The sequence below is a fragment of the Henckelia pumila genome, chromosome 1 (assembly GCF_033568475.1).
Source record: "Henckelia pumila isolate YLH828 chromosome 1, ASM3356847v2, whole genome shotgun sequence".
In the NCBI taxonomy this organism is placed as follows: Eukaryota; Viridiplantae; Streptophyta; class Magnoliopsida; order Lamiales; family Gesneriaceae; genus Henckelia; species Henckelia pumila.
Window position 1 is genome coordinate 174491356 of NC_133120.1, and position 12365 is coordinate 174503720.

The 12365-nt window shown below is 39.2% G+C and overlaps 1 non-coding gene across 1 annotated transcript; it reads right to left on the reverse strand.

The window, feature by feature from the left end:
- Window positions 1-2339: 2339 nt before the first annotated feature.
- LOC140876989 (small nucleolar RNA R71) lies at window positions 2340-2445 on the reverse strand. The gene has a single exon (XR_012149211.1). It is a non-coding gene; the product is annotated as a small nucleolar RNA R71 (small nucleolar RNA).
- Between the last annotated feature and the right edge of the window lie 9920 nt (window positions 2446-12365).

Genomic DNA, 12365 nt, shown 5'->3' on the forward strand with positions numbered 1-12365 from the left:
GAAGAAAAGTTCGTCCATCAGTTCCTGGGAGATACAACAAGAGCAGAGTAATCTGTTGGTGTCCATAATCTCGATTCGAGATTGGAGGTAAAAATTTATAATTGTTATTTAATTTTTACACACACAATTTAATCGTAAAGTTTTGATACCCATTATGGAATCGTTCCATATAAAATTTTTAAACTTCCGCTGCACCGGGTATCAATTCTGATTGATCTGATCGCCGTTTTCCAACACGCACGACAGGGCAATTCTTGTTTATTGCATTTTGTCGGGAAAGACCATTAATTTAGGCCAAATATGTGATAAGTGCATTTTGTGCACTTAATTTGTATATGGTTTTACTTGACTTTTGGAATTTATTGGTAGATATTGCGTGAAATTGTTGTTGTTTTTGTGTTTGTAGGAAGTTATGGATTTTGATATGTTCAAGTGGAAATAAGCTTACAAGATGGAAGTTTACAAGGAAATTCGAGAGTTGGAAAAGTGAAGAAAAAAGGCTGAGTTCGAGCTAGAGGCGCGCCCGCCCTATCCTTAGGCGCGCCCGCGCTGTTAATGAAGAGTTTGAGATAAAGAGTCAAGCTGGGAGCGCGCCCGCGCCGTTGAGGAATTTTTAAAAGCATGTTTTGCGAGTTGAGAGGGAGCCCGCCCTGTTTTCGGCGCGCCCGCGCCGTCGTCTATTTGGAATTTTAGAGTCCGATTGTTTATGGAAACTTGGGGGATATCTTTGGTATTTTTTTGGACGATTGTTAGGTCATATTTAAGGGATTTTTCGGAGTCATAGGAGGTTTCTATCAGCCACCAATACACACAATATTCGAGAGAGCACTTTTGTGAGTTTTTTGGAGTTGAAGAACTGAAGATTGCTTGGAACGAAGACGAAGACTTTTCGACCGCACACGGAAGAAAGACTACGGCTTTGTTTCTTCTTTTTATTTTCTTTTGATTGTTGAATTATGTTTGAGATATTAAACATTATTTGGTTTTTATTGAATTCAAGCATGAACTAAACTTTTCTAGTCTAGAGGTTGACGTAGCTTGGTTGAGACATATTCATGAATCTTTGATTTTAATAAATTGAATTTCTATAGATTAATTGTGTTTTTAGAATTGAATGTCTTCTTAATTTATTGGCCATAAATTGAGTTGTTATATTTACTTAGAATCATCGCTCGGGAGAGGGGATTTTGAGTAGGATCAATAGGAACTACACTGTTAATTGTTTATATAGCTCGGGAGAGTATATAGCTTTAATAGAACCTTTAAGGAACATCATTTTACACATATCACTACATCTAGATTTTTAATAGGGATATTGAAATCGAATTGTAAGTTGATACACTCTATTTGTTGCTCGGGAGAGGGGAATAGAATAATCTAAGTGTTTTTTGTTATTAATCGAAGGAAATTCATAAAATAGATTAATTAGGATTGAATATTGTCGAGACCAAGTGAAATCAAAACCTCTGGACTATTTTTCTCTGATTGATAATTCCTCAAAATTTGTGTGTGTGTGAGCTGAATAATTTCTATTTATTTACTTTATTTATTCTGCAAAACTCTTGAAGTTTGATTTTCTAGATAAAATTAAGACTATTTTAATTACAAGTATTGAATCTTTTCATTTTACTCCCTGTGGGATCGACACTCTCTCTTTCACTATACTAAAACTTGACACTTGTACGCTTGCGAGGAAATTTCACAACAAGTTTTTGGCGCCGTTGCCGGGGATTAATTTTGATTATTTTTTAATCTTGTTACCAATTAGTCAAAGTTTTAATTTAGAGTTTTTCTTATTTTAATTTAAGTACTAATAAATTGCTATTGTTCGTAATTGCAGTTTAAGCGAAGATCTCAACGTGCGAATTCTTTGCTCTTTGATCCAGAGATTGAACGAACTACAAGAGCTTTGAGAAAAGCTAGGAGAGAAGAACAATTAAACATGGCTGAAGAAGATGTCAATGAATTGCCTTTGGTGCCAATTAGAGATCATTTCAGGCCAACGATCCAGGCTCACTATTCTGGAATCGCTAGAGGGACAATAAATGCCAACAACTTCGAGTTGAAGCCGGCCTTAATCAACATGGTTCAGCAGAATCAATTCAATGGAACTGCCACAGCTGATCCTCATTTACACTTGCGCACTTTTCTAGAGATTACTGATACTGTTAAAATAAATGGTGTTTCTGAGGATACAATACGCTTACGTTTGTTTCCTTTTTCTCTTAGGGACAAAGCACGGAGTTGGCTGCAGTCATTGCCACTAGGACGCATAACAACTTGGGAGGGCATGGCTGTGAAATTCTTAGAGAAATTCTTTCAACCATCCAAGGCAACCCAGCTAAAGATTGAGATCAGTACCTTTCAACAGCATGATTCAGAACAACTATACGAGGCATGGGAAAGGTACAAAGATTTGTTAAGGCGTTGTCCTAATCATAATTTTGCAGATTGGGAAGAAATAGAGTTCTTCTACAATGGATTGAATACGCCTACAAGAATGTCTGTGGACTCTGCTGCTGGAGGTACCATATTTGCCAAGGATCCCATTCAGGCTTATGATATGCTGGAACAGATGACTATCAATAGTTATCAATGGCCATCTGAACGGATGAGAGTTAAGAAAGGAGTGTACAGTGTGGATCCTCTTACATCCATTACTGCACAGCTATCTGCGTTGAGTACACAAGTGGCTTCTCTGAACAAGGTGAATATCGCAGAACCTGCAGGTGTGTCGGTTGTCATAGATGAATCTCATCCACCTGAGGAAGCTCAATATATCAATCCCAGAGGCTATGGAAACTATCGAGGTAACCCTCCTCCTAATACTTATCATCCTGGTTTACGTAACCATGAAAACTTTTCTTATGCCAACAACAAGAATGTGTTGAAACCCCCTCCGGGATTCAATACAAATCAAGGGGAAGGTAAAGCATCGTTGGAGGATGTGGTGTCTACATTTGTTACTGAATATAACAAGCGGATGTCGAGAACTGAAACTCAAATGGATAGCATGGAGACACACATGTGTAGTTTGGGAGCTATGATGAAATCCATGGAGACACAGATTGGACAGCTTGCAAATGCTTTGAAGGATCAAAACAGAGGACAGTTTCCCAGCAATACTGAAGTGAATCCAAAAGAGCAGTGCAAAGCAGTTGAGTTGAGAAGTGGGAAGAAGTTAGAAGAGAAAGAGCAGAGCAAAGCCAAAGAAAGTGAAGAACCAGTGACTAAAGAAATTGTGGTTGAAGAGCCCAAGAAGGAAGCTGAATCTAAACCGATGTACAAGTCACAACTTCCTTATCCACAGCGGTTTAAGAAGAAGGCAATTGATGAGCAATTTTCCAAGTTTCTAGATATCTTCAAGAAGATACACATCAATATTCCATTTGCAGATGCCTTGGAACAAATGCCTAATTATGCAAAATTCATCAAAGATGTAATGTCTAAGAAGAGGAGATTGCAGGACAACGAAGTGGTGAATTTGACATAAGAATGTAGCGCAATCCTGCAGAAAAAATTGCCACAAAAGTTGAAGGATCCAGGGAGTTTTACTATCCCTTGTTTTATTGGTGGTTCTAAGGTAAATAGAGATTTATGTGATTTAGGAGCCATTATAAATTTAATGTCTTTTTCTGTTTACAGGACTTTGAATCTTGGAGAAGTCAGGGCGACCACCATCACATTACAGCTGGCGGATCGGAGTATCACATACCCAAGGGGTATTGTGGAGGATGTTTTGGTAAAGGTCGATAAGTTCATATTTCCAGTAGATTTCGTGATTTTGGATATGGATGAAGATGAAGAAACTCCCTTAATTTTTGGGAGACCTTTTTTAGCTACTGCACGCGCATTGATCGATGTACACAAGGGAGAACTCACACTTCGAGTTGGTGGTGAAGCGGTGATTTTTAATATTTATCACACCATGAGGGGCCCAAATGAGGTAAGTACATGTAAGAGCATTGAAATTATTGATTCTCATAACTCTTTTTCATGTGTAGAAAGTACGGATCCGCTCGAACGATGTTTGGTGGCAGACGAGATGGTTGAGAAGGAAGAGGATTGGGAGTTACATGAACAAAAAGTATTCCTAGACAGCGCTCCGAAAGAAAAAATGGGGAGGTCTAAGGAATCTGAAACTTTGGAAAATAGTGCACCAGAGGTATCCCCTGAAACTCATGATCTGAAAGCATTGCCTGCGCACTTATGTTATGAATTTCTTGGTGAAAATTCTACTTGTCCTGTTATTATATCTGCGCATTTGTCTGCTGTAGAAAAAGATAAGCTGTTGAGAGTTCTGAGAAATTTTAAAACCGCTCTAGGATGGTCAATTTCTGACATTAAGGGTATTAGTCCAACAATTTGCATGCATAAAATTTTGATGGAAGAGTCGTATACTCCTTATGTTGATCATCAGAGAAGGTTTAATCCCGCCATGAAAGAGGTAGTTAAGAAAGAAGTTTTAAAGCTGTTGAATGCAGGAGTGATTTATGCTATTTCTGACAGTAGTTGGGTATCTCCTGTTCAAGTGGTGCCTAAGAAGGGTGGGATTACTGTGGTTAAGAACGATAATAATGAGTTAATCTCCACACGTACAGTAACTGGCTGGCGAGTTTGTATAGATTATAGGAAGTTGAATAAAGCTACTCGTAAAGATCATTTTCCACTTCCTTTTATTGATCAAATGCTTGATAGACTTGCTGGTTATTGCTATTACTGTTTCTTAGATGGTTATTCAGGCTATAATCAAATTTCTATAGCACTGGAAGATCAGGAGAAGACTACCTTTACGTGTCCCTATGGCACGTTTGCTTTCAGGAGGATGTCGTTTGGACTGTGTAATGCACCTGCAACTTTTCAGAGGTGTATGATGGCGATTTTTGCAGATATGGTGGAGGACATGATGGAAGTGTTTATGGATGACTTTTCAGTATTTGGCTCCTCTTTTGATCATTGCTTGCATAATCTGTCTCTTGTTTTGCAGAGGTGCCAAGAAAAGAATTTAGTTTTTAACTGGGAAAAATGTCACTTCATGGTTCAAGAGGGCATTGTCCTTGGACATAAAGTGTCATCCAATGGATTAGAGGTGGATCGAGCCAAAGTGGTTGCAATAGAGAAGCTTCCACCTCCGAAGAATATCAAGGGCATCAGAAGTTTTTTAGGCCATGCAGGGTTTTATCGGCGTTTCATCAAGGATTTTTCTAAAATCACAAAACCTCTGTGTAATTTACTTGAAAAAGATTCTACATTCATTTTTGATGATGATTGTTTGCAGGCATTTGAAAAGATCAAGACGGCATTGACCACAGCACCCATCATGATTGTGCCAGAGTGGAAGGAGCCCTTTGAGCTTATGTGAGATGCTAGTGACTATGCAGTGGGCGCGGTATTAGGCCAAAGGAGAGATAAGATTTTCAGAGCTATATATTACGCCAGTCGCACCATGGACGCCGCACAGCAAAACTACACTACCACCGAAAAAGAGATGCTTGCAGTAGTCTTTGCTTTTGATAAATTTCGTCCATATTTAATTGGTACTAAAGTAGTTGTTTTTACTGACCATGCAGCAATTCGCTACTTGTTTGCCAAAAAGGATGTCAAGCCACGCTTGATAAGGTGGATTCTACTTTTACAATAGTTTGATTTTGAGATCAAGGACAAGAAGGGTGGTGAAAATCAAGTTGCTGATCACTTGTCAAGATTGGAGCTAGAAGACGTGAAAAAGGAGGAGAGCATAAAGGAATTGTTTCCGGATGAACAAATCTTTGAGGTAAGTTCCTTTATTCCATGGTTTGCTGATATTGCAAATTTCTTGTCTTGTGGTGCTATGCCTCCAGAGTTGAATAGACATCAAAAGAAGAAGTTTTTCCATGACATTAAGTTCTACTTGTGGGATGATCCCTATGTTTTCAAACATTGTGCCGATCAAGTGATTCGGAGATGTGTGGCGGGACAAGAGGCAAATGAAATCTTGGAACAATGCCATTCCTCCCCCTATGGAGGACATTTTGGACCCACCCGCACTGCTGCTAAGGTATTACAATCTGGTTTTTATTGGCCTACGTTGTTTAAAGATAGTTATACCTTGGTGAAATCATGTGATAAGTGTCAAAGAACGGGAAATATTTCAAGAAGGCATGAATTACCCCTCACAAATATTTTAGAAGTAGAATTATTTGATGTGTGGGGTATTGATTTTATGGGTCCCTTTCCCCTTCTTTTGGGTACACTTATATTTTGTTAGCAGTTGATTACGTTTCGAAATGGGTGGAAGCCATTGCCACCTCGACTAATGACGCTCGTGTTGTAGTTAAATTTGTGCAAAACAATATCTTCACGCGGTTTGGAACTCCACGAGCAATAATCAGTGATGAAGGTACGCATTTCTGCAATAAGATTTTTAATACCTTGCTCACGAAGTATGGTGTCAGGCATAAGGTGGCGTGCGCATACCATCCTCAAACCAATGGCCAGGCGGAGATCTCTAACCGGGAAATCAAGCAAATCTTGGAGAAAACGGTTAAGACAAATCGGAAAGATTGGGCAATCAAGCTAGATGACGCCATTTGGGCCTACCGCACTGCATTCAAAACACCCATTGGGATGTCTCCCTACAGGCTGGTTTTTGGTAAGGCATGTCATTTACCATTGGAGTTGGAGCACAAGGCGTTTTGGGCTATCAAGAAGCTAAACATGGATCTCGAAGCTTCCGGAGAGTTGCGGAAACTACAGTTGAATGAATTGGATGAATTCCGGAGTGAAGCATATGAGAATGCCAAGATCTACAAAGAGAAAACAAAGAAGTGGCATGATAAAGTTATTGTGCATAGGGAATTCGAAAAGGGTCAGAGAGTTTTGCTATTTAACTCTCGGTTGAAATTATTTCCAGGGAAGTTGAAATCGCGATGGGCAGGGCCGTTTCTCGTTGAGACTGTTTATCCACATGGTGCCATTGAATTGCGATGTACAGATGGAAGAGTTTTCAAGGTCAATGGACAGAGAGTCAAGCACTACTTTGGCAATGAAGTACCACCCGCATCCAGCGCATTGCTTAATGATCCCAACTAAAGACTGGTGCACGTCGGGCTGATGATTTAAAACAAGCGCTTTTGGGGAGGCAACCCAAATTTTTTTTTTTTAGTTTTTGTCTTTGCTTTCTCGTTTTAATTTTGTTCTTTAGTTTTTTCTGTTAATTTTGTTGTTTTGGAATTAATTTGTTTTTTTTTCTTTTTTCTTTGATTTTTTCAGACTTTTGGATGCCAATCTCGAGGTGAAGGCGCGCCCGCGCCTCTCCTTCAATGATTTTGTGATTTTTTTCAAGCTCAAGGCGCGCCCGCCCCGTCTTCAGCGCGCCCGCGCCGTCCCTATACCATATTTTTGAAATAAAAATTTGAGGTGTAGGCGCGCCCGCCCCGGCCCTGCTATTTCACAAAACGAGATAGAGGCGCGCCCGCCCCGTCTCCGATTTCTTCTATTTAACCTACTATTTTCTTTCCTTTCTCCCAAATATTTTCCCTAATTTCTTGTCCACTTTCCTCCTCACGAATTCTTCCCCTCTTTTCTTGTTATAATCGGCTAGTGTATCTCATCATCTCCAAATCCCCCACAATCTAATTTCTTTCATCCTCTCTTTGACGTGGGACGGTCGAACCACTTTTATCCAGGGCACGCCTATTTTAATTTTTGGAGGATTGGAGATTGGGGAAGCTTTTGATTATCTACTCTTCTCGAACTCATATGGTGTAAGTCATTCTTTTGGTACTTCTACAATTGTTTTGGGTGGTGAGTATTTCGCAAATTCTACTCGTGCGATTCGTGGGTCTTGAACTATTAATTGATTAATCGATCTTTGAAGTGTGAATTCTATTGGATTGTTGCGGAAGCGGTTGTTGTTGTGTGTGGATTGTGGAGTAGATTTAAGTTTGGGGAAGTTGTGATTGTGGTCAATTGGTTATTTGTGCGTGACGTGTGGTGTCTACTAAGTGTTTGATTCATGGCACCAAAGAAGAAACAAAAATCTGTTGAATCCTCTTCTCATGCTGATCCGGAGCATGAGCCGCAGCGTTTCTGGAATGAGAGTGCCGAACAGCATTATCAAAATTGTCTAGGCAAAACGATACTACCGGAGCGTGGGTTTGACACGACATTGGGATTTGGGAACGATGAGTTTTTGCATACAATTGGTAGGGCTGTGAATGGGCATCAATGGTTAAATTTTGTTAAGCCACCTCAGGATGCAGTCGTCCCAGTCGTTCGTGAATTTTATGCGAACTTGAAAGTAAAGCACATGCAGTTGAAAGTGCTTGTCCGAGGCCAGCTGGTGCCTTTTGATGCTCACACTATTAACACCTTGTACAACCTTCCACCAGTATTTCACGATGAGTATGCGGAGTACCGAGCGAATGAAGTGGATTACGCGGCGATTCTGAGACGTATTTGTGTTTCGGGTGCGGAATGGCGCATGGGCCGTGATCATCAGCCTTCTAAGTTGAAGAAGACCGAGCTAATTCATGATGCTAAGCTATGGTACAACTTTGTGTGTGCTCGTCTTAAACCGACTGACCACGAGCATGAGGTGACACGTGAACGAGCGATTCTTGTTTATTGTATTTTGGAGGGCAAAGCAATCGACTTGGGACAGATTTGTCAAGCAACTATTCAGGGTGTGGCGGCAGGTAAGACAACTGGCGGGTTTGCTTTGCCCGCACTTATCACTGATCTTTGTGAAGCGGCTGGAGTTGAGTGGGGCCAAAATGAAGAATTGTTGAAAGCTACTGCTCCTATTCCTTGTCATACTCCTTTTCGCATGATACCGGCTTTTGAGCACCGAACTAGCGCTGAGAGGCGAGATTTTAATGAGCGAGCAGCTGCACGAAGCGGCCCTGCACCCCGACCTCAAGCACCCCCTGTTGCGCCCGATCGTGTTGCTATTCTGGAGGATGAATTGAGAGCACACCGCCAAGAGTTTCGGACATTTCAGCAGACTAATGGTATCTTTATGGACTACATGATGGATTTTACAGATGCTTTGAGACATCAGTTTCCACAGGCTGCTAGTTCGGCTCATCCATTTCCTCTGTATCCACAGTGGCCGCCCACTTTTGGCCCTTCTGATCCGTCCCATGATGATGCTGCTGATGATGGCGACGACCACTGACGGTCGTCGTTTGTGGTACATGTCCTTTATGCTTTCTTGTTTTAATTCCTTGAGGACAACGAATGTACTAAGTTTGGGGGAGTTGTGTCAATTCTGACTTTTATTTAGTTGCTTTTGGTTTTGTTTTGTTTTTTTTTTTATTTTAGTTGTTTGGTTCTTAGGAGTTGTGTTGTGTTGGTGTGTGGCTGCATTTGAAAATTTTTTGAGAAATTTATGTAGTTGTGTTGATATGGATTGATGACCAATGATGTTAATTTTTGTTTTGTAACTGAAGTCCATGACTACCTGCCTAGTTGACAAAATTTTGAAATAAATGGAACCAAGTGAACAATTGAACTCCTATATATTCTGTGATTTTGCTTGAATCTGAATCTTGAGACAGACAAACAAAAAAGGATTGAGGCATTGTTTGGATGTTTTTTGGGCCTTGAATTTGATTGAATCAGTGTATCCTTAGTTGCCCATTTGAGCTTACACGCATATTTGTACTTAGAGGTACGATAATTCTGAAACTACTTGTGAAAATCATCGTTTACTGCTGATGATTATCCCTTTCTGCACTGATTGAGATTTGTATGATTTAATTGTGGATTGAGACTTGTCTAGAACTAGTTCGGACACCCCTTGAGGCGAAATACGGGCAAAACTGTGATTAGGAATGATTTAGGCGATTTTTCTGAATTCTTTTGAGCCTTTCAAGCTACCTATTATATATGTTATCCCTAGTACCTTGTTTGAGTTTTATTGAAAATCGAATGGCATGCGTGTAAACGTGTGATTAAACCCCCATTCGTCATTATTTCAAGGTCCTACATTGACTACCTGAATAGCTTATACACTATTTCCTACCTTTAATGGAGTAATTTGAATGCTAAAATGTTATATGCTCCTAGATTTATTTGTGAAAAATGGAATGGTGTGGTGGATGAATTGAAAAGATGAAAAGAGGTAGTAAAAAAAAAAAATGTGTGTGGTTGGAAAAGTTGTAAAAGAGAGTTGAAAGAAGTTGTGAGAAAAATTGAAAAATCAATGAAGTGAAATAAGTGTGAAATTGTGAATGAAAGGAGTCAAAATTAGAATTGAGTTTGAGCATAAATGTGAATTACTCCTTATTTGAATTCTTTTCCTTCATTTGTAGCCATGAGCCAGGCCTTGCATTATAAACTTATTAAGTCCTATTGACCGAGTCACAGTTGCCCAATATACTAGTGGAGAGGGGTTGCGAGAATTTAGCCTATGGACTGTTGATTGAAACTTAAATGATTATGAATTCTTGATCGAAACATGCACACACTACGTTCTTTGAATTAAACCAATTGAGTGTGGTTGTGATGATATATCCTTGAATTTGATCCTGTTTTACCATGAAAGTCCTCATGATTTGTGAATGTTTGAATTGAGTTAAGAGAAGAGTATTTTGAAACGTGAGTTGCGGAGTTTATGAGTTTATGAGGTTGAATTACTTTTCTGGACATCTTACTTTTCAAGTGTTAGTAGGGCAGAGATGATTGGATTTAAATCGTTTTGAAATTCCATACTGAGGTCATTAATCCATAGTCATTCTTGATGGTTATTGTTCTTGCAATTGAGTGGAGTTTGAGTTAGTTTTGCTCGAGACGAACAAAAGTTCAAGTTTGGGGGAATTTGATAAGTGCATTTTGTGCACTTAATTTGTATATGGTTTTGCTTGACTTTTGGAATTTATTGGTAGATATTGCGTGAAATTGTTGTTGTTTTTGTGTTTGTAGGAAGTTATGGATTTTGATGTGTTCAAGTGGAAATAAGCTTACAAGATGGAAGTTTACAAGGAAATTCGAGAGTTGGAAAAGTGAAGAAAAAAGGCTGAGTTCGAGCTAGAGGCGCGCCCGCCCTATCCTTAGGCGCGCCCACGCTGTTAATGAAGAGTTTGAGATAATGAGTCGAGCTGGGAGCGCGCCCGCGCTGTTGAGGAATTTTTAAAAGCATGTTTTGCGAGTTGAGAGGGCGCCCGCGCCGTCGTCTGTTTGGAATTTTAGAGTCCGATTGTTTATGAAAACTTGGGGGATATCTTTGGTATTTTTTTGGACGATTGTTAGGTCATATTTAAGGGATTTTTCGGAGTCATAGGAGGTTTCTATCAACCACCAATACACACAATATTCGAGAGAGCACTTTTGTGAGTTTTTTGGAGTTGAAGAACTGAAGATTGCTTGGAACGAAGACGAAGACTTTTCGACCGCACACGGAAGAAAGACTACGGCTTTGTTTCTTCTTTTTATTTTCTTTTGATTGTTGAATTATGTTTGAGATATTAAACATTATTTGGTTTTTATTGAATTCAAGCATGAACTAAACTTTTCTAGTCTAGAGGTTGACGTAGCTTGGTTGAGACATATTCATGAATCTTTGATTTTAATAAATTGAATTTCTATAGATTAATTGTGTTTCTAGAATTGAATGTCTTCTTAATTTATTGGCCATAAATTGAGTTGTTATATTTACTTAGAATCATCGCGCGGGAGAGAGGATTTTGAGTAGGATCAATAGAAACTTCACTGTTAATTGTTTATATAGCTCGGGAGAGTATATAGCTTTAATAGAACCTTTAAGGAACATCATTTTACACATATCACTACATCTAGATTTTTAATATGGATATTGAAATCGAATTGTAAGTTGATACACTCTATTTGTTGCTCGGGAGAGGGGAATAGAATAATCTAAGTGTTTTGGTTATTAATCGAAGGAAATTCATAAAATAGATTAATTAGGATTGAATATTGTTGAGACCAAGTGAAATCAAAACCTCTGGACTATTTTTCTCTGATTGATAATTCCTCAAAATTTGTGTGTGTGTGAGCTGAATAATTTCTATTTATTTATTTTATTTATTCTGCAAAACTCTTGAAGTTTGATTTTCTAGATAAAATTAAGACTATTTTAATTACAAGTATTGAATATTTTTATTTTACTCCCTGTGGGATCGACACTCTCTCTTTCACTATACTAAAACTTGACACTCGTACGCTTGCGAGGAAATTTCACAACAATATGTCAAGCGACAATTTCTAAAGTGGTGGCAGGAAAAACCACAGATGGTCTTGCCATGCCTTCTCTGATTACTGATTTGTGTGTTGCTGCCGGTATGACATGGCCTGATAGTGAAGAGCAGCTGAAATGTCGTCAATCTATTCCTTGTACACCTCCAGCACACTTTGTAGACCTG